The sequence below is a fragment of the Dendrobates tinctorius genome, unplaced genomic scaffold (genome assembly GCF_039654945.1).
Source record: "Dendrobates tinctorius isolate UK_male_01 unplaced genomic scaffold, ASM3965494v1 ptg000021l, whole genome shotgun sequence".
In the NCBI taxonomy this organism is placed as follows: domain Eukaryota; kingdom Metazoa; phylum Chordata; class Amphibia; order Anura; family Dendrobatidae; genus Dendrobates; species Dendrobates tinctorius.
This window is the reverse complement of record NW_027361689.1, coordinates 45337395-45357757: the sequence shown is the minus strand read 5'-3', so window position 1 is coordinate 45357757 and position 20363 is coordinate 45337395. Positions and strand designations below refer to the sequence as shown.

Sequence of the window (20363 nt, the reverse complement as noted above, 5' to 3'; positions counted from 1 at the left end):
ATGTCTCAGTCTCCCCCAGGCCCCCCGGATTGCCGCTCTTAAAAATTAAAAAAATAAAATTCTTTTACCTGGCCGCTGTCCAGCGGCGGGCGACGCTCGCGCTCCCTCCACACTGCAGCGCGTCCCAGCCGGCGACTGACAGTGACGTCAGACGCCAGCGAGGTGCGTGCTGCAGCTGACATCAGCTGCCGGCCTCCTATTGGCTGGTGGCTGTTAACTATTGACGTGCGGGCCCGCATTGTCAATAGCGTTCAGCCGCGGCAACGCCGAGGGCCCGGTTTACCTACCGGTAGGGGCCCGATGACCAGAGGAGACCGGGCCTTATGCTCTCCTCTTCACCACACAACACTATTTGGATCCCCCAGACCCGTAAACTCCAGTATTTTTATTTTATATTCTATTAGAGGTAGTAGTTTTACTATTATGACACATTCTTATTTCACTCTAATACCATTTTGCATGCACACAGCAGTATTAGGACTCTATTTACGGCAGAACCATCATCAGCTTTCGCAATACAAATGGCATTTGTTGCCAAATAGATCTTACACTTGTTGAAACTACTTTACTTAATATGAAAAATCCAAGTCAGAATGGCTGTTTAATCCTTGGTTGAATAATAATAATTATTATTATTATATAGCGCTAACATATTCCGCAGCGCTTTACAGTTTGCACACATTTCATCACTGTCCCCGATGGGGCTCACAATCTAAATTCCCTATCAGTATGTCTTTGGGAGGAAACCGGAGTGCCCGGAGGAAACCCACGCAAACACGGGGAGAACATACAAACTCCTTGCAGATGTTGTCCTTGGTGGGATTCGAACCCAGGACCCCAGCGCTGCAAGGCTGCAGCGCTAACCACTGAGCCACCGTGCTGCCCTGTTAAGGTTAAACTCAGTTCTCACCCACGTAGCCTGTTTGAAGGCTCCTCAATGTCCCTCTTCCCAATCACGACTCACCTAGCCTGATAGACAGCTCCTCAGCATCCCTCTTGCCTGCTGCTGTGGAGATCTCCCACTTTTCTTTACAAGCTGCATAAGTCTGACTGGGTGGGCAGAGGCTGAACACTTTTGGACTCTTGAGCTCTTTCTAAAGCTGGACTCAAAGAAAAGCTCATTTTACTATTAGAATTTTTTTTTTTTTTGCCATTCTGACAGATTTTTAAAGCAGGCACACAAGTCTCCTCAGGCATAAGTGAACTATTTACTAATGTTTCCAATTTATATTGAAAAATCTGCTGACAAATCCACTTAAAGCACCCTTGCAATTGACCCTAAAGACATAAGGGCCATGAAAATGTCTGAAAAATAAAGAAATCCGGAAAAGCAGATATGCTGCGCTGCTGGCGTCTCAATAAATATACATGGCCAGAAAAAAACTTGATAGTAAAACGGGTAATGCGGTTTTATTAATGCATTTTGAAATATACTCAGTTCTTCATTAGGAGAACCACAAATCACAACCACACTTGTGGATCTCCTGATGAAAAAGTGAACGCATTTGGAAATACATTAATATAGATGTCCAGAAGAAAATTGATAGTTGAACAGGTAATACGTTATCAACGTGTTTCCAAGTACACTCACTACTTCATCAGGAGAAGCAGAAGTCACAACCATGGTTGTGGGTCTCCTGAAGAATAACTGAGCGCACTTGGAAACGCGTTGATAAAACCACTTTGCCTGTACTACTATTTCATTTATTGAGATGCTAGCAGTGCAGCATATCTGCTTTTCCATATTTAATCATTTTGTCACTAGATTTGCCAACCTATGTACCAGCAGCAGCTGGAACTCTTATCTCTGAGCACGTTTAGGAGTTTCCACATTTAGAAGTGCTCATTGTCTGGATAACACCTTATTTTGCGCTCATTTGCCATTTTGGTTTTACTCAAATTCTAAAAAAATCAGACTATTGCTTTAGATGCCTCTATAATGCAGAGTACCCATATAAGAGCACCAAGGGAACCAACCAGTAGGCGCTGTGTACACGGATCTTCCTGATTTTCCTGATTCTAAACTGACACTGAACTCTTCTCATCTTCAGCGGCTTCAGATGTATCTCTGATTAACAAAGCTCTGAAATAGTTTGAAGTGATGACCTATGTGCAGTTTGTGAACCGGAACTCGGAACCGGACTATCTTGGCATAGAACCTGGATTGGGGTAAGTACTAACATTCACTTAAAAGGGCATCTATAACTCATAAATGAATGTTAAATAGTTAATTTTCCCCTTTTGTAAATTGGACAAAGAACGACTCTTTCAATACAGTGGAGAAAATTGGTATTTGATACGATGACTATTTTGCAATTTTTCCACCTACAAAGAATGGAGAGGTCTGTAATTTTTATGGTAGTTACACTTCAACTGTGAGAGACTGAATCTAAAAAAAAAAAAAACAGAATTGCATGATTTTTTTAAATTAAATTGCATTTTATTGCATGAAATGAGTATTTTATACAATAGAAAAACAGAACTTTAAAGGTTTCTGTACCAAATATTGTTTGCAATTACAGAGGTCAGATGTTTCATGTAGTTCTTGACTATGGTTGCGCACACTGCAGCAGGGATTTTGGCCTACTCCTCCATGCAGTTCTCTATGGTAAGAAATGGTAAGACAGGATGTTGAGAAGGCCGAACTTTTTAAATTCCTATTTTGCATCTGTTTTCTCTCAGAAAGGAAATGTAACATCAAATGGTCTTCACTGTCCTATTAAGGGAATAGAAAAATCCAGGATATCTATAAACAGAAAGATAGTGAGGAAACGCTTAGCTAACCTAAATGAATTCAAGTCTCCAGGTCCAGATGAATTACACCCCAGAGTACTGAAGGAGATGGCAGAATAAATTTTTGAACCCCTCTCCATAATCTTTGAAAATTCTTGGAGAACAGGAGAAGTCCCAGAAGACTGGAGAAGAGCAAATGTTGTTCCTATCTTCAAAAAGGGGAAGAAGGTGGACCCAGGCAACTATAGGCCGGTGAGTGACTTCTATACCAGGAAAGATCTTTGAACAAATTATTAAACAACATGTATGTCAGTACCTGGATAAGAATGAAGTGATTAAACAGAGTCAGCATGGGTTTGTAACTAATAAGTCATGTCAGACTAACTTAATTTCCTTCTTTGATGGAATCACTGATTGGGTGGATCAAGGAAATGCTGTAGATATACTATATCTTGACTTCAGCAAAGCATTTGACAAAGTATCTCATACAATCCTTATTGAAAAAATGACTGAGTATGGAATGGACAAGGCAACTGTTAGGTGGATTCATAACTGGCTTAGTGATCGGACCCAAAGAGTGGTCGTAAATGGCTGCACATCCAGTTGGAAGAATGTCTCAAGTGGGGTACCACAGGGCTCTGTCCTGGGCCCTGTATTCAACATCTTTATCAACGATTTAGATGAAGAAATTGAGGGTAAACTGATTAAATTTGCTGATGACACAAAGCTAGGAGGGATAGCTAATACTAGAGAAGAGAGAGGATTCAAAAAGATATAAATAAACTGGAGAAGTGGGCAGCAACTAACAGAATGGTCTTTAACAGGGAAAAATGCAAAGTACTACATCTGGGCAATAAAAATGAAAAAGCATATACAGAATGGGAGGAATAGGGCTAAGCAACAGCACATGTGAAAAAGATTTGGGTATACTAATAGATCACAGACTGAATATGAGTCAACAGTGTGATGCAGCAGCAAAAAAGGCAAATGCAATTCTAGGATGTATTAACAGAAGCATACAGTCTAGATCACGTGAAGTCATTATTTCCCTCTACTCCTCTTTGGTCAGACCTCATCTGGAATATTGTGTCCAGTTTTGGGCACCACATTTTAAAAAGACATCAACAAACTGGAGCAAGTTCAGAAAAGAGCAACCAGAATGGTGACCGGTCTGCAAACCCTGTCTTATGAGAAAGGTTGCAGGATTTGGGATTGTTTAGTTTGCAAAAGAGAAGACTGAGAGGAGACTTAATAGCTGTCTACAAATATCTAAAGGGCTGTCACATTGTAGAAGGATCAACTTTATTCTCATTTGCACAAGGAAAGACTAGAAGCAATGGGATGAAACTGAATGGGAAGAGACACAGATTAGATATTAGAAAAAACTTTGACAAAGTGATCAATGAGTGGAACAAGCTGCCACGAGAAGTGGTGAGTTCTCCTTCAATGGAAGTCTTCAAACAGAGGCTGGACAGACATCTGACGGGGATGATTTAGCGAATCCTGCTTTGAGCAGGGGGTTGGAACAGATGGCCCAGGAGGTCCCTTCCAACTCTACGATTCTATGATATCTTTCAGGTTTTGGGGCAGTACCTGGGCAACATTGAGTTTCAGCTCCCACCAAAGATTTCCTGTTGGGGTCAGGTCTGGAGACTCACTAGGTCACTCCAGGACCTTGAAATGCTTTTTATGGAGCCATTCCTTAGTTGCCCTGGCTGTGTATTTCAGGTCATTGTCATGTTGGAAGACACTGCCATGACCCATCTCCAATGCTTTTACTGAGGGAGCTTGTTGGCCAAAATCACTCAATACATGACCCCATCCATCCTCCCTTCAATGCGGTGCAGTCATCCTGTCCTCTTTGCTGAAAAGCACTTTTTTTTTTTTTTTCCTTCGATCACAGCTGCGCGCTTACGTAGTCCTTTGAGAGCATGGGAACAGCAGCTGTATGACCGGCAGTGATGATTTTTACCACCGATCAGAAGCAATGTTTGACATTCTGTCATGTGCATGACAGCGCGGCAAATGCTATGTTCGGGCCCCCCATTCAAGTGAATAATGTCCGGGTATTATTCTGGTACTCAAACTTTTTGTAACAGTTCAGCCAAACCCGCCGGACCCAAAATCCAGGTGTCCACCTACAGTTGTGGCCAAAAGTATTGACACCCCTGCAATTCTGCCAGATAATACTCAGTTTTACTCTTCGCCACGACAGCACCCACTGGAGGTATCGGATCCGCCCATTTGGAACAGGAAACCCTACAGGAAAGATAAAAGGGGCGGTCCGCCTTTCCTCCTCAGTTTTGGTTTCCTGTTCCAAATGGAGCAGGATCCTGCAGGATCTTACCTGGCCCATGCATCCGCCTGTGCGGTCTCTTCGGGAACGGCAGGGGCTGCGGTCCGGAGGCAGCGTCGGGGGAGACTCCGTTTGACGGCTCCCCCCTCGTCTGGTGGCATAGTGGTAATGGCCGGGTCCGGGGAGGGCCGCCCGGTCTTACCAGGGAGCGCGCCGGTCTGGCATCCGGGAGATTTCCCCCCCCCCCCCATTCCCATCGGTGGGGGTATAGCGTGGATGGTGAGGCCATGTGCGCGCGAGCCGCGTGTGTTAATAGCGGTGGCGCGGGAGCAGGCCGGCGCCCGACGCTCCCATACCCCGGAAGTAATGGTTGAACTTCCGGGGTAAGATGGCGATGACGCGGCGCATGCGCCCTGTGACAGGGCGACTTCCGGGGCAACGATACAGATAAAACAGCGCTGCAACATTGGAACATGTCATCCCCCGCAGAGTCGCAAACCCCAGCAGGGGATTCAGCTGGGGGCAACTCCACCAGGGACCGCAGCGCCAGGACGGAGACTGCCCGCAGGAGCGAGGCAGCAGAAACCCGATCCAAACCGTCTCAGCCATCTGAACCGGTATTAAGCTTCACTGGGTGAGTGTGCAAAGCATATGCTCTACCTATTAAGCTAACCTCCTCCCCCCTCTCTTTACCTTTGACCTCCCGTTTCAGTCAAAGAAAAAAGGAAAAACAAAACATAAAGAATGCGCATTATGTTCAGAGCCTCTCCCTGACTCCTACCCCAAAAAACTCTGCAAACAATGCATGAAAGAGACCAGGCAGGGGCCGACGATATCTTCTCAGGATATCCGAGCCATAATTAGGGAGGAAATACAAGCCATCAACCGCGCCAGCACTCCCGCAGAGTCCAGGCATAGAAAACAGGTTATTGTTAGTTCAGAGTCAGAGGAAGAACAGGGGTTAAACTCAGGCTCCGCATCCACGTCCTCATCATCATCCTCGGAGGTGGAAGGACGCGCATGTTTTCCTCTGGACAGCGTAGATAACCTGGTAAAAGCGGTTAGGAATACTATGGGGTGTGAAGAGGAAAGGGGAGCCCAGACCGCGCAGGACATTATGTTTGCGGGATTGGCAGAAAAAAAGAGGAGATCATTTCCAGTAATACCGGCAATTAAAGATCTCATCAAAAGGGAATGGGAAAAACACGACCAGAGGGGTTTTCTCCCATCCGCTTCAAAACGGAAGTACCCGTTCACTGATGAAGATCTATTAAAATGGTCTAAAATACCAAAGGTGGACGCTGTCATATCCTCCACTTCCAAACAAACCTCGATCCCGGTCGAGGACGCAGGATTGTTAGCAGACCCATTGGACCGAAAGGCTGAATCCTCGCTCAAAAGGTCCTGGGAGTCCACCACCGGGGTATTCAAACCCGCAATAGCCAGCACATGTACTGCTAGGTCAATGCTGGTATGGCTAGATCAATTAGACCAGCAGATTGAGCAAAGAGTGTCAAGGGAGAAACTGCGTGCAGCCATCCCGTTGATAAGAGGGGCAGCTGCCTTTATGGCAGACGCTTCAGCGGACACCCTAAGACTTGCAGCAAGGTCGGCAGCCCTGGTGAATAACGCCAGACGCGCGCTTTGGATAAAAAGCTGGAAAGGGGATGCACAATCAAAATCCAAAATTAGTGCAACCCCATGCGAGGGTGAGTTCCTCTTCGGAAAAGCCTTAGACGAAATTCTCGCCAAGGCAAAAGAAAGAAAAAAGGCCTTCAGTGATTCTCCCATTCCGTTTTATAGGAAAACCTTTAAAAGACGGCCATTCGGGAGAAGAAGACAATCGGACAGAACGAGATGGGCCACGAAAGACGAAAAGCAGAAGGGTACCATCTTCAGAGGGCCAACATATAGGAGAGAAAAAAATTAAAAGTTTAGACCCACCGGTTGGGGGCAGATTAAAATTTTTTTTTACCAAATGGGAACAAATTACGTTAAACCCATGGATTTTGAATATAATCAAGGAAGGAATAAAGATTGAATTCCTTCGAATCCCCTATGAGTTCTTTGTTATAACTCGCCTTAATTCCTCACTTCAGCAAAAGGCTCTCGAAGACGAGATTCGAGTCCTGCTAGCTAAAAAAGTTTTAGTTGACGTCCCTGAGGAACAACAGGGTAGAGGCTTTTACTCTCCCCTGTTTTTGGTGTCTAAACCAGACGGTACATTTAGAACCATTATTAATTTAAAGAAGCTAAATTCATTTATAAAAAATTATAAGTTCAAAATGGAATCGATTAGATCCACTATAAAGCTTCTTTTCCCAAATTGCGTAATGGCAGGGATTGATTTAAAAGATGCTTATTATCATCTCCCTATACACAACAGATTCCAGAAATACCTAAGAGTCGCAGTGGAAGTCGAGGGCAGGATTCGTCATTTCCAATACGCGGCCATGCCCTTCGGGCTTTCCACGGCACCAAGAATATTTACCAAGGTGATGGCAGAAGTGATGGCCTACCTTCGCCAAAAGGACACACTAATTGTACCATATCTAGACGACTTCCTAGTAATTGGGAATTCAGTCAAACAATGTACTGAACGCGTGACTGACGCAGTCTCCTCTTTTCAGAGCCTTGGCTGGATCATCAATATCCAAAAGTCCAGACTCGATCCGCAATCTCTCCAGACATTTCTAGGATTTCAACTAGATTCCTTGACCCAGAGATGTCTACTACCCCAGGTAAAAATCATCCTCACAAAACAAAAAATACAAGCAGCTATAGATAAACCACGTGTATCCTTAAGAGGAGCAATGTCACTATTAGGATCACTAAATTCTTGCAGTCCGGTGGGCCCAGTACCATGTCCGTACACTACAACACCAGATCCTCCAGGAGGATAAGCGACATAGTGGTCGTTTACAGAGCAAAATAACCCTGTCACAAGAAGTCTTGACTTCCCTAGAGTGGTGGTTAGACGATGACCATTTATGTTCAGGAGTCCCATGGGTTATAGTTCCATCCTGTATTGTAACCACCGATGCCAGTCCCCAGGGCTGGGGAGCCCACATGGAGAATGGGTTTTATCAGGGAAGGTGGAGTAAAGAGGAATGTGATTACTCATCTAATTTAAAAGAACTGACTGCAGTGTTCTATGCTCTATACAACTTCCTTCCGCAGCTCCAACAGAAGCTTGTAAGGATCCTGTCGGACAATACCACCACAGTGGCATATATAAACAGACAAGGAGGAACTCGATCAGAGACTCTGATGTCTTCAGCGGCAAAAATTTTAAACTTAGCAGAAAACTATTTTTTGTCCCTCTCGGCCCTTCATATAAGAGGCGAGAGCAATCAAAAGGCAGACTTCCTAAGCCGTCACACTCTACGACAAGGAGAGTGGTGCCTCAATCGGAAGGTCTTCAGGGACATAGTAGCCGCATGGGGACAACCCAAGGTGGATCTTTTTGCCACAAGGGAGAACAGGCAAATAAAAACCTTTGCCTCCCTATCTCCGTCAGATCACCCAAACATACTGGACGCCTTTCTAGTTCCATGGAATTTCAACCTAGCGTATGCGTTCCCTCCATTGATCCTCCTACCTCAAGTAATTCGGAAGATCAGAGACGACAAAGCAAGAATAATCTTAATAGCACCGTTCTGGCCAAAAAGACCGTGGTTTTCGTGGCTGCAGATTATGTCGATAACAGATCCTTGGGTCCTTCCGACTGCCAATCTACTCTCCCAAGGCCCCTTTTTCCACCCTCAAGTGCTCAGCTTGCACTTGACGGCGTGGAATTTGAGAGGCAGTTATTGAGGACAAGAGGATTCTCGGAGTCCTTAATTGCTACACTACTACAAAGTAGAAAACAGTCCACGACCCAGATTTACATTAGAATATGGAAAAAATTTCTTCAATTCCATACAGTACCTCATACAACAGAAGTTCCGATAATCCCAATCTTGGAATTTCTGCAGAAGGGGAAAGACTTAGGCTTAGCAGTAAATACACTGAGAGTACAAATATCGGCATTAGGAGCACTATATGGCCATAATATAGCAGGCAACAAATGGATAACTCGTTTTATTACAGCATGTGAACGAATAACTCCAATCCACATACCCTCCGTCCCTACATGGGATCTAAATCTGGTCTTAGACGCCCTAACGGTAGACCCCTTTGAGCCGATCGACACAATACCCTTCAAATACTTAGCACTTAAAATGGCCCTCTTAGTATCACTAACCTCAGCTAGAAGAGTGGGTGATATTCAGGCCTTGTCAATAGATCCACCTTTTTTTTCAAGAATACCAAGACAGATTGGTATTAAAACCAGACCCTGCCTACCTGCCAAAAGTGGCAACAAAATACCATAGATCTCAGGAGATACTCCTCCCAACCTTCTATAAAAATCCCTCTACTCCGGAAGAGCAGAGGTTCCATACTCTGGACGTCAAAAGAACTGTCCTAAAATGTATTGAGAGGTCCAACAGTTGGAGGCAGAGTAGGGCCCTATTTGTTTCATTTCAGGGCTGTAAGAAGGGGTATGGAGTCACGAAGAGCACCATTTCCCGGTGGATCAGAGAGGCCATTCGTTTAGCCTACTCCGCAAAAAACGAAGATCCTCCAGGGAACATCAGGGCGCATTCCACCAGGGCAATGGCAACCTCTTGGGCGGAAAAGGGAGATGTTCCGATTGAAACTATATGTAAGGCGGCAGTTTGGTCATCCCCTTCTACCTTCTATAACCACTACAGACTTGATCTTTCATCAACCTCTGACTTAAGCTTTGGCAGGACTATCCTTGGCACGGTGGTCCCACCCAGGTGATGGTCTCTGGAATCTCTCCAGTGGGTGCTGTCGTGGCGAAGAGTAAAAAGCCGGATTACTTACCGGTAATGCTCTTTTAATGAGTCCACGACAGCACCCGTTCACTTCCCCCCCTAAAGATATCAATAGTTAAAGTATTACCAAATAATGGATAAGAAAGATGTTAAAATAAGAGAACATTGCCTAATCCTTGGCGGTCCTTCTGGTACTCTGAAACGTAAAACTGAGGAGGAAAGGCGGACCGCCCCTTTTATCTTTCCTGTAGGGTTTCCTGTTCCAAATGGGCGGATCCGATACCTCCAGTGGGTGCTGTCGTGGACTCATTAAAAGAGCATTACCGGTAAGTAATCCGGCTTTTCTTCCTGAAAATGATTGCAATACCCAAATTCTTTGTTATTATTATCTTCATTTAATTTGTCTTAAATGAAAAAACACAAAAAGAATTGACCTAAAGCCAAATTGGATATAATTCCACACCAAACATAAAAAAGAGGGTGGACAAAAGTATTGGTACTGGTAGAAAAATCATGTGATGCTTCTCTAATTTGTGTAATTAACAGCACCTGTAACTTACCTGTGGCACCTAACCAGTGTTGGCAATAAATAAATCACACTTGCAGCCAGTTGACATGGATTAAAGTTGACTCAACCTCTGTCCTGTGTCCTTGTGTGTACCACATTGAGCATGGAGAAAAGAAAGAAGACCAAAGAACTGTCTGAGGACTTGAGAAACCAAATTGTGAGGAAGCATGAGCAATCTCAAGGCTACAAGTCCATGTCCAAAGACCTGAATGTTCCTGTGTCTACCGTGCGCAGTGTCATCAAGAAGTTTAAAGCCCATGGCACTGTGGCTAACCTCCCTAGATGTGGACGGAAAAGAAAAATTGACAAGAGATTTCAACGCAAGATTGTGCGGATGTTGGATAAAGAACCTTGACTAACATCCAAACAAGTTCAAGCTGCCCTGCAGTCCGAGGGTACAACAGTGTCAACCCGTACTATCCATCAGCGTCTGAATGAAAAGGGACTGTATGGTAGGAGACCCAGGAAGACCCCCACTTCTTAACCCGAGACATAAAAAAAAAGGCCAGGCTGGAGTTTGCCAAAACTTACCTGAAAAAGCCTAAAACGTTTTAGAAGAATGTTCTCTGGTCAGATGAGACAAAAGTAGAGCTTTTTGGGCAAAGGCATCAACATAGAGTTTACAGGAGAAAAAAAGAGGCATTCAAAGAAAAGAACACTGTCCCTACAGTCAAACATGGCGGAGGTTCCCTGATGTTTTGGGGTTGCTTTGCTGCCTCTGGCACTGGACTGCTTGGCCATGTGCAAGGCATTATGAAGTCAGAAGACTACCAACATTTTCAGCATAATGTAGGGCCCAGTGTGAGAAAGCTGGGTCTCCCTCAGAGGTCATGGGTCTTCCAACAGGACAATGACCCAAAACACACATCAAAAAGCACTAGAAAATGGTTTGAGAGAAAGCACTGGAGACTTCTAAGGTGGCCAGCAATGAGTCCAGACCTGAATCCCATAGAGCACCTGTGGAGAGATCTAAAAATGGCAGTTTGTAGAAGGCACCCTTCAAATATCAGGGACCTGGAGCAGTTTGCCAAAGAAGAATGGTCTAAAATTCCAGCAGAGCATTGTAAGAAACTCATTGATTGTTACCGGAAGCGGTTGGTCGCAGTTATTTTGGCTAAAGGTTGTGCAACCAAGTATTAGGCTGAGGGTGCCAATACTTTTGTCTGGCCCATTTTTGGAGTTTTGTGTGAAATGATCAATGTTTTGCTTCATTATTTTGTGTTTTCATTTAAGACAAATTACATGAAGAGAATACCAAAGAATTTGTGTTTGCAATCGTTTTCAGGAAGAAACTGAGTATTGTCTGACAGAATTGCAGGGGTGTCAATACTTTTGGCCACAACTGTATCTATCCATGATAGCATATTGTGTTACTATTGGTAATGTACTGAACCCTCTATTGGGATGTTTAGCCTGACCATCTTGTTTTATCCTTCCATTCCACACATTGGTTTCACACAGAAAGTTCTCTTTTAACTGTAGTATTCTCTTCAAGCTTCTGACACTTCCTTAAAGCTCGTGTTAGCGCCATCTAGAGTCTCTTTATAATACTACAACCCCCCCTTTTTTTACATTGTTACCATGTTTTTATGATTTAATATATTTAATATTAAAACACTACTGCACTTTATTTCAAATTTTTTATTTCTTTTTTACAATCTGCATTATTTTTTTTTTAAATATAAGTGCCCTTAATCAATTTATTTATTTATTTATTTATTTATTTTTTTTTTTTTTAATCCGTTATTCAGGGTACATCTCTTTGGATTTACTCTTTATTCTGGAAGTGAATAGATTGATCTTAACATTGATCTGAAAAATCATACCCCATTCCTCACTAGTCACCATGGTCATGTGGATTAAAACACCATACAGATTGTATATAAACTCTTGCATTGCATGCTTGTATCATGCCCTGATGAAGTGAGCTTGGACAGCTCAGGAAACATGTAGGCACCAATAAATTTCCTTGAATTATACCTACAGTAGCGCAGTGTATCATTGCACCTTAAAGCCATCTTCACTTACTACTCCCAGAAAAGGGAGCCTTACTGGCCTTCATGAGCTACACCATAACGCAAGCTCAACACCTCCTGCCCTAGCTGCTATTGTGTTTTTGGCACTACCAGCAGATGCACCACCATCACTAACAGGAGGCCCCCAACACCCACATCCTCTTCCACCATACTTCCTCATGTTTTGAAAAATGGACCCAAAATACTAGCAGATATAAGGCACTGTATCAGAATCATACAGCTCTATACAGTCTAGGGATAACAGTAAATCTCCATATATATTTCATGAGGCACACAGACACTCACAGGCTCAGTATGGATTACACAATAAAATAAAAAGTTGAAAAAGGGTTCAATATCACCAGATACAAGGGGTGTGTGTGTGTGTGTGTGTGTGTGTGTATGTATATATATATATATATAGTATAGTGTAAACATTCTGAATATATTTCAGGAGGCAGACACAAACGCTCTCTGGCCCAGTAAGGATTGCACGAGAATATGAAAAGCTGTAAATGGGTAATGTAACACAAGCGTACAGCTGTATACAGTGTTGGGGTAATCTTAAATCTCCAAATATATTTCCGGAGTAACAGACAGACATTCACAGGCTCATTATGGATTACACCTTAATCTAAATAGCAAAAAAGGTTACTGTATCAGAAGCGTACTGCTGAAATCAGTGTTGGCCAAATTTGAAATCTCCGTATATATTTCCGGAGTCATGCTCACTCAGTCTGGGTTTGACCATAATAAAAGATGTTGTTAAAAAGGTACGGGATAACAAGATAGCATCCATATATATTTTAGGGTACAATAAAAATCTCCATATACATAGTCCCGTAGTCACTCTCAGGCACTTACTCAGTATGGATGTGACCGTAACACTAAATGTCGACTAAAGGTATTGTATAACAAGATACAAGCTGTATAGAGTAAAAATTGCTATCTCCGATTCACAGTCTATATAGAAGGCGGAAACCACACACGCTCACTCACTATGGATGATGCCTTAATAAAAAATTTTTGAACAAAGGTACTGTATCAGCACATACCAGGTATATCCAGTCTAGGGGTAATTGTAAATTTCCGTCTACACTTCCGGAGTCAGAGACACACTCACAGGCTCAGTGTGTATTACACCAGAATTTAAAAAGTAGAAAAAGGGAAAAGTGTTCGAGGCGTACACCAGTATACAGTGTTGTGGTACTTTTAAATCTTCGTATATATTTCAATCTCAGTAAGCCAGTCCAGACTCTCCGCTACTGCAAACTACATGGATAAAAGTACAGACGGAAATTCATGAGTTTGCAGAAATTTGGGAATTACTCATTGTGGGAAAACCTCCCGGTAGATGTTGCAAAGGCGATGCAGACCCTCAATTACTGTGCCTGTTGAGACAGCGAAAATGGTTCTTTGTGAAGAAAGGATAGCTTTATCGCAATAGCATGGATCACATCACCGTTACTCGTCTCCATCAAATTGTGATCACAGGGAGAGATGTAGACATGGTCCTCACTGCCTATCATGATGTGTCTGGGCATTTTGGAGGGCGAAAGACAGAAGCCACAGGCCGTAGGCGATTCTATTGGATTGGCATGAGAGTAGACATTAAAAAATGGTGGCAGGAATGTCACACGTCTGTGACTATCACAACAGTGAGGGGTGATCATAAAGCACCACTGCATCCGCTTGTAAGTTGATGTCCATTACAAATGGTATCCATTGATCATCTGAAGGTAGAGGCCAGCAGGACAGGCCATAGCTACATCTTAACAATCATCGATCAATACACCAATTTTCTAGTGGCTGTCCCTGTGAAGGATTTAACTGCTCAGACTACACAGCGGTGGAGCACAGAGAGGTAAGTATTGCAACTTGCAAGTGCTGTGGCCACGACCAAGCGGGGGGGCACATTCGTGGGCAATGGTACTGGCACAGGGGCCCTCATAGTACGCTGGTGTCTGACGGTGAGTGGGCCCCCGACTGTCAGACACTGAGTTGTACTATGAGGGGCCCTGTGCCAGTGCTGTCGGCCATCAGTGGGCCCATCCACCTGTTCAGAGCAACGGAACTTGCCCAGGTGTTGACCCCAGCCCTTGGGGGGGGGGGGGGGGCCCAGTTAGGGAGGCTTAAAAAATGGCATGTGCTTATGTGTAGGCTGGACATTCAGCAGCTGTAAATGGCGGAATTGGGCAAGTCAGAAGAAGAGGAGAACAAAAGCGAGGCAGTTTTCTGGCAACCTGTGTCATCAGGGGAAGGTGGGACAAAATCCTTGGAAACCCATGGTTCATTTTAACCCCTTCATGACCCAGCCTATTTTGACCATAATGACCTAGCCATTTTTTGCAATTCTGACCAGTGTCTCTTTATGAGGTAACTCAGGAACGCTTCAACGGATCCTAGCGATTCTGAGATTTTTTTTTCGTGACCTATTGGGCTTCATGTTAGTGATAAATTTAGGTCGATAATTTTTGTGTTTATTTGTGGAAAAAAATGGAAGTTTGGCGGAAATTTTGCAATTTTCAAATTTTGAATTTTTATTCTGTTTAAACCAGAGAGGTATGTGACAAAATAGCTACTAAATAACATTTTCCACATGTCTACTTTACATCAGCACAATTTTGGAAACATTTTTTTTTTGTTAGGGAGTTATAAGGGTTAAAATTTGACCAGCGATTTCTCATTTTTACAACATAAATTAACAAAACCATTTTTCCAGGACGTCCACCTGACAGCACCATGGAGGACGTCCTCCTCCTCCTTACAGGGACAGGAAAGCACACGAGAGGTTAAAAGGTCATGTCCCACCCCCTCTCCCTCAGTGTTTTTCCTGTCCCTGCACGGAGGGACACACGAGAACTTACCGGAGGGGCTCGGGGGGATCGTACGGCCAGTCCAAGCCTTCCCCTGTCAAGAGGTCCCGGGGCCGAAACTCTCCGATGGGGAGTCCCTCTGCTCCAAAGGCCAGGAGCAGGACGACGCTCCTGGAGGGAGCAGTTCCTCCCTATGGGAGGCTCTCGGCTCCAGGACTCACCGCCATAGCAGGCGAGGGTTGGCTCCCCGCAGGCGGCTGGCCGAGCGGGCACCGGCAGAAGGATGACGCAGTCGGCGCTGGGCTCCAGCAGCGCCATGACAGGTGGAGGTCGGGCCCCCGCAGGCGGCGGGACGAGCGCCCGCAGGATGGCTCCAACGACTACTAGGTCAGCGCCGGGAGATGGCTCCAACAGACCGCCATAGCAGGCGGGGGGCGGTTCCCTGCAAGCGGCCGGCTGATCGGGCACCAGGGATAGAAGCAGAGCGTGGTCGCGCGCAGGAGCAGCCGGGAGGAAGTGGAGGAGGCGGCCTATCGCGAGAGGTCGCGCGTCACATCCGGTGACGTCACACGCCGGTTTTGAATCCCGGGCGCGCTCTCCAGAGCTCCACAGCACTCTGCAGAATCGTGCCAGGATGGAAGGCAACGCTCCAGCAGGTGGAGGGGTAAGTGCGCATAGCGCAGACCACCCTCCCCCACCCATCCTCACAGCCCAGGTCTGAGTAGGTGCCCCTTCTGTATTAGGAGAAGGGAACCCTGGCAGAATCCCCCTCGGGGGTGAAGGACCCGGCAAAAGCCACCTCCAAAATTGGTCCGATGTCCCGTATGCAGGGTAAAGCTGCCAGACAACTATAACAAGACCTTATGCGGACCCTGTACCTCAAGGGTCATAGGCGAGGAACAGCCATCCCTTCTTGCCGAAATGAGATCCCTAATAAGGGAGGAAGTTCAGGCCTCTACAGCCAGCCTCACATGGCGCCAGTCCCCCAGCCCAGGACCAAGTCGCAAGCGTCCAAGATGGGAAGCAGACCCAGTGTCGGAAGCAAGCCCTAGCGAGGACTCCGACTTCTGGGATTCAGATCAGGAGGAAGAAGGAGAGATCCTGGGGGATAGACAGGATCAGAGCAGGAAGTACCTGTTCAGACTGGAGGACACGGACGAGTTGGTCCAGGCAGTCAGAAATACTATGCAGATAGAGGAAGTCCCTAAACCACAGTCCAGACAGGACTTAATGTTTGGAGGACTAGTGGCCCGGAAACAGGTAGTGTTCCCCGTAAGTGAACACATCAAAACAATGGTCCAGGAGGAGTGGAAAGAGGCAGAGCGTCGGTTGATACTCTCCCGAGACTTTAAAAATAGACTGCCTTTTGATCCCGAGGAAACACGGGCATGGGAGGAAGTCCCTAAAATAGATGTCCCAGTCGCCAAGGTTACCAAAAAGACTGCCATCCCTTTCGAGGACTCATCAGGTCTCCGAGACCCGATGGATAGGAAGGCGGACGTCTTGTTAAAGAGAACATGGGAGACGTCGGCGGCTCTTATTAGGGCCAACATATCAGCCACCTCGGTGGCCAGGTCTATGTTTTTGTGGATGGGGCAGTTGGAGGAACACCTAACCAACAAGACCCCTAGATCAGAGATCCTAGCATTACTTCCTCTCATGAAATCAGCCACGGCGTTCCTGTCGGATACGTCGGCTGAATCAGTAAGGTTTGCAGCCAGAAACGGCTCCCTCTCTAATGCGGCCCGGAGAGCAGTCTGGCTTAAATCCTGGTCGGGGTATAACTCTTCTAAAACAAAGCTGTGCGCCATCCCTTTCTCGGTCCTGAGGGTATTTGGTCCAGCCCTAGATAACATTCTAGAGCTAGTGTCCGATAAAAATAAAGGATTCCTGGAGGAAAAACCCAGGCGGCCCCAGTCCTTTCGGAGAGGCTCCTTCTCCAGGAGACACAGACTTCAGGGGTCGGGTAAGGGCTCCTTCAGCCAAGGTGGGAGGAACAGGGGTCCCTTATTCACAGCAACATCTAGATCGAGGAGGCAATGACGCCATAGGTATTGGGGGGAGCCTTCGCCACTTCGCAGCAAACTGGTCCCGAGTCACCCACAATCCGTGGGTCCTCAGAACCATCGCGGAAGGCTACAGTATAGAGCTTTATTCACCTCCCCCCGACAGATATATTGCCCCCACTGTCGTCCTGGAGGACTCCGCAATGTGGACGGATCTACAGGACATGGTAAACTCAAAAGGTCATAATACCAGGTCCCCCGACGGAAAGAGGCACTACTCTTCCCTGTTTTTGATCACAAAACCATCCGGCGAGGCCCGTACCATCATAAACTTGAAACCACTAAATTCCTGGGTCAGGTTCAAGAGATTCCGGATGGAATCTATCTGATCCGCAATCCTCCTAATAGACAGGGACGCCGTCATGTGCACCCTAGACCTAAAAAAGGCATACTACCAGGTCCCTATCCATCCCTCATCCCAGAGCCTACTAAGATTCGCGGTCAGTTTACCCGCACGGATCTGCCACTTCCAGTTCCAGTGTCTTCCATTCGGGTAGGCCTCAGCTCCCAGAATCTTAATCACCCAAAACTGGTGGTAGAGGTGGTGGCCTACCTGAGAGATCAGGGTATTGTGATCATTCCATTCCTGGACGACTTCCTACTGGTGGCAAGATCCAAAGAAGCTCTCATTCGAGACAGGATCCGAGCAAATACCGTATTGGAGTTCCTCGGCTGGGTGATCAATTGGGAGAAATCGGACCTCAGGCCAGACACTGGAAAAGTATTCCTCGGAGTCCTTCTAGACTCAGCCGACAGAATATCCTGGCTACCCGAGCAGAAGCAGAGGACTATTCAGGCCAGAACCAGAGACCTGTTGAGGCGTCAATGCTCCATAAGAGAGGCAATGGAGGTTTTGGGCCTCATGACAGCCTGCATCCAGTGTGTCCGATGGGCCCAATTCCACTCGAGATTATTACAGAGAGAGATCCTCGCAAAGTGGGACAGAAGTCAGGCGTCGCTAGACAAACCCCTAAGGCTGCCAGAACGAGTGAAGGAGTCCCTTCGGTGGTGGACACAGTCCAGAAACCTTCAAGTGGGCGTACAATGGACAACCTCTCCATACGTGGTAGTCACCACAGACGCCAGTGCGTGGGGATGGGGAGCCCACATAGAAGGGAAGATCTTCCAAGGGAAATGGCCAGTAGGCATCAGGACCAGATCCTCCAATTTCAGAGAGCTCTTCGTGGTCTGGGAAGCGTTGTGGAGAAACCAGTCGGTACTAAATCGTCACGTCCGCATATTATCCGACAATATAAAGGCAGTGGCATTCCTGAAGCACCAGGGAGGGACCAGACATCAACCACTACAGGCCCTAACGGAAAAAATATTCGCTTGGGCGGAACGAACAGTCCAATCTGTGACCGCAGTACACCTAGAAGGTTCTCAGAACGAAGTAGCCGACTACTTGAGCAGACAACGGATCCACTCGACAGAGTGGGAATTGAACGTAGAGATCTTCGACCATCTTTGTCAGCGTTGGGGGACCCACAGTATAGATCTTTTTGCAAGCCGAAAGAACTCGAAGGTCCCCAGATTCTACTCCCTGAATCCAGCGGACCACCCAGAAGGCGTAGACGCCCTGAGCCAGACTTGGAGCGAGTCCCTCTCTTATGCGTTCCCACCACTGGCTCTCATACCAGCAGTGCTCAGGAAGATACGCGAGAGTAATGTTGATCGTTCCATACTGGCCGAAGAGAAGCTGGTTTCCCCTTCTATGAGCCATGGCGGTGGGAAATCCAGCCGAACTACCCCCGTGGAAGGACATCATCCACCAGGGCCCGATCCACCACCCGAACCCAGCAAGACTCCACCTATCGGCTTGGATCCTGAGAGGGACATCCTGAAGGCAAAGGGATTGCCGGATCAGGTCATATCCACCCTACAGGCCAGTAGGAAACCGGTGACATCCGCAATCTATCGAAAGATATGGAAAAGATTCTGTCTGGAGGGTGGCAGGTCCGATCTTGTAGCAGGCACCCCTGACCTCCCTAGCATACTAAGCTTTTTGCAGGCAGGGTTTAATAAAGGCCTTAAGCCCAGCACTCTAAAGGTCCAGATTTCAGCCTTGATTACCAGTTAGCTTCGCATCCCTGGGTAATAAGATTTATAAGATTTTATAAGAGCCACACAGCACCTGCACCCCACAATTAGGCAGCTCACCCCGCCTTGGGGCCTAGGCCTGGTACTTGGGTTTCTCTGTACAGACCCCTACACTCTCGGTGAGAAAATAACCATCTCTGCTCTCACTCGTAAAACGGCCTTCCTAGTAGCCATTACCACGGCCAAAAGAATAGGGGAGATCCAGGCCCTGTCCACTAAGGACCCATATCACCAGATAAGAGATGACTGTATAATCTTAAGGTTAGACCCGGCATTTACCCCAAAGGTAGCCTCTCCAAAAAATCTAAACCAAGAGGTAGTGTTACCATCTTTCTGTGATAATCCCCGTAATCAAAAGGAGCAGCGTCTTCACTCGCTGGATGTGAGGCGCGCAGTTCTAGACTATCTAGAGGCCACCAATAGCTGGCGCATCGACCCAAACCTGTTCATCCTTTTTGGGGTAGAAATAAGGGGAAGAGGGCCTCTAAAGCGTCCATCGCGCGCTGGATTACCTCAGTAATCTCGGACGCTTACCAAGCTGAAGGCGCCAACCCGCCAGATTCCATTAAGGCCCACTCTAAGAGGGCGGTATCGGCCTCATGGGCTGAACGGGCGGGGGCGTCGGTTGATCAAATCTGTAGAGCAGCAACCTGGACCAGTCTTAATACATTCTGTAGGCACTACAAGCTTGATGTGTTAGCTGGTCAACAGACCGCATTCGGGAGAAAGGTTCTCCAGGCGGTAATCCCACCCTGAGGAGGTGCTTTGGTACTCTCCATGGTGCTGTCAGGTGGTCGTCCTGGAAAATAGGTATTAGACCTACCGGTAATGGTTTCCAGGAGTCCATCCTGACAGCACGGGTAGTTCCCTCCCGGTTGTGTTATACTATGTATTATGTTATGTCATATGCTGTAATATGATTGTT

At 46.3% G+C, this 20363-nt stretch overlaps 1 pseudogene; it reads left to right on the top strand.

The window, feature by feature from the left end:
* The window catches only part of LOC141083868 (hatching enzyme 1.2-like), a 66088-nt pseudogene that overhangs the window by 25671 nt on the left and 20054 nt on the right, over positions 1-20363 (top strand).